The sequence below is a fragment of the Arachis duranensis genome, chromosome 7, assembly GCF_000817695.3.
Source record: "Arachis duranensis cultivar V14167 chromosome 7, aradu.V14167.gnm2.J7QH, whole genome shotgun sequence".
In the NCBI taxonomy this organism is placed as follows: Eukaryota; Viridiplantae; Streptophyta; class Magnoliopsida; order Fabales; family Fabaceae; genus Arachis; species Arachis duranensis.
The window spans coordinates 10,758,028-10,761,015 of record NC_029778.3 but is presented as its reverse complement, the minus strand read 5'-3'; positions in this window follow the sequence as shown (position 1 = coordinate 10,761,015).

Sequence of the window (2,988 nt, the reverse complement as noted above, 5' to 3'; positions counted from 1 at the left end):
ATTGTTACAATTTTGTATTTATGCAAAGTTTTGTTATTCAAATATGTCAAAACTCAAAAGGGCTAAAATACATAAGAGAAGTATTTTTAGACTTAAAAGTCACATGACGATTTGGTTTATGTTGAAAATTTCAGTTGCTATAAATATATTTATGTACAAGGATAGAAATTGATGTGTGTACTATAAATATATGTAACATTTGCTTTGTACCCTATTTTTTTGGCAAACAAAATAAAATAGATATAAGTCCAATAATATTGTACTAGTGAAAAAATGTATGATTAAAATCTTTGACAAAAATTACAGTAATCATTAAATGAAATGATGTAATATTAGTTATTTATTCAAAGGTCAAAAGTTATAATGTGTCATTTTGATAATTAAACTTCGAGTATGAAATGATTCTTACAACCAATAATAATATTGATGTATCTACATTTCTCTTCTACTTACTCTCCTTCGTATTCAAGATATATATGCATCTGTTCTTTGCTGGTCAAAACTGCCCTCCCAATATTTCTTATAATGCACTAAACAACTAATAATGAAACCAATTATAGCAATGATGAATGGGCCCAAAACCCATACTTCTTGTGAACCCATTTTGTAGGACCAATAAATTCAAATAAATATATTTGAATAATAGGAATAGATCATAAATCAATTTAGATTGATAGTTTTGGTTAGTTTACTCGTCTACTTAAATAAATAATAAAAAATTTGAATATTATTTTGTATATATAATAATTTATTAATCAATAATAAATTCTTAAATAAAATTTAGTTTTATATAGGTTAATTTTTTATTTGTCAAATTAAGAGATTAAATACTATGTAAAACTAAAAAAAAATGAATAATAGAAAAATAAAAATGAAAAGGGGATTCAAATCACCAAAGCAGTGATTGCTTCACCGTCATGCTGCAGCAACAAAAATGATACCAAAACCACATTAACATGATGAAAGAGATATGTTCACAATAATAAATAAAATAATAAATGTGATAATAAGTCTTTGTATATATAGTATGGTATTTATTTGTTGAACTAAGCCATGGAGCCACCTAATAATAAGTCACATTGTTGTCCCAGCATTCATATATATAGCTGCACTCCTCCATTGATCTAATGATGAAACAGCAATGGGGATAATTGAGCACTTTGTAGTATGCTAAGTGGCTCTTCAATTGAGGATATATAGACATGCATAATACAAGTTCCATGCCCAGCATTCATAATTCTTGGTCCTACGTTCATAATTATCCCACTACAAGTTTCAAGTCCTAGCCATGAAGGGTTTACGGATATATTAGTTGAGATTGATTAGTATCGTATAGTAATAAAAAAATATTGCGCTTACACCAAAGTAAGCAAGTAAGCTACTAATGTATACTTTATATAAATACATGTGTAGTTTCACATATTTAATTTATATTTTATATTTTAATATATATTTTATAGAAATAATTGATTTAATTATTGATTTTTAGTTGTGTACATATTATTATTATTATATCTTAGTTTTATTTGTAGGATATCTTTTGTTAGATATATGATAATTCAGGTGTTTTTTTATCAGTATAATTTTTTTTTGGAGAAATTAGTATCATGAGATGATACCAAAACTTTTATGACCAAAAATTTAGAGTTCATCTTTGTTGAATCCAAAAAAAAAAAAATTAGCATAAGGTTTATAAAGAAACAAAGAAAAATTATGCAAAAAATTCAAACAAATTCAAAAGAAATTCTTGTTTAAAGGGTGTGTTAGAGATAGAATTATTGTTATGTCTTCTCCTATATTATCTTAATTTTTTGAAAGAAATAATTTTATGATAATTTTTAACATAATTGATGATTGAATCAATTTTTTAATATATTAACACATACTTAAATACTTATTCAAAACATTTTATACCAATAGTGCAAACAAATTAAATTTCATTTTGTTTATGATTAAATATATAAAATAGACAAGCACTTTTTCTTTATAATAAGGTACATGATTGAATCCTTAATTAAACTTAATTGTGGGGGCTAAACACCATAAGCATGTCCTAGGATGCTTCTTTCTAATCTTCTTTATAAATAAAGTTGATTCCAAAGACGACGGATAGGTGAAAGAAAATAAAAATAGAGAGGTTTAGTTACAAAAAAGCAAAACCAAGGCTTATTGAATGATATAAGTTTTTTTATAAGGGAGAAAATTCAAAAAGAAGCTTTTGAAGATAAGAAAAAGCCAAATAATTCCAATATTTTCCTTTTAGTTGGAATTTCTATTAATAAAATATTTTTTTTTCTTTATCCTCCTTGTGGGCACCCCAAAAAAATTCGCTCTAATCATCATGATTTTCAGCTTGGACCATGTCACCTCATAGATGACTCTTACTAAGGGCACTTCACAAACAAAACCCATAGACACAAAAATAGTATCAAATTATGTCACATTGATATGATTAAAAACGTAGTGGTGCTTTGAAACCTTGCAATTTGAAGTTAAGTTGCATGACTTGATTACAAGTCTTTGTCTCATGGCATAGTAAACTACTTTAAATCACGATCAAGGATTTAATAGCAAATCTTACAAAAGATCTAATAAACCAAGAAAAGGGTCACAATATATACATATATTAGAGATTAAAGCAATAATCTCGCGTGTTGATTTGAAGTGACGCTATATATCTATATGTTTGCCAAACATATGCATGTGTGGATCATCCAATCTCTTTAGCTTCAAACTTTACGGAAAAAATCTTAGATAAGGTTGAACTTTTTTTTTGGCCCTTTTACTAATTATATTGCAGTTTCACCTAACTATATATCTTAATAATTGTCATAGAATACGTGATGAAGTATTAAGAGAAGGATGTGTATAATTGCTCATAATTCACCCACTAAACATTTTGCGTATATATTAGGATATGAATTCGAACTTCCCTTGTCTGGTAGTTTAGGAATATTTTTTTGTTTTTTTTTTTTTTTTTAAGTTCCC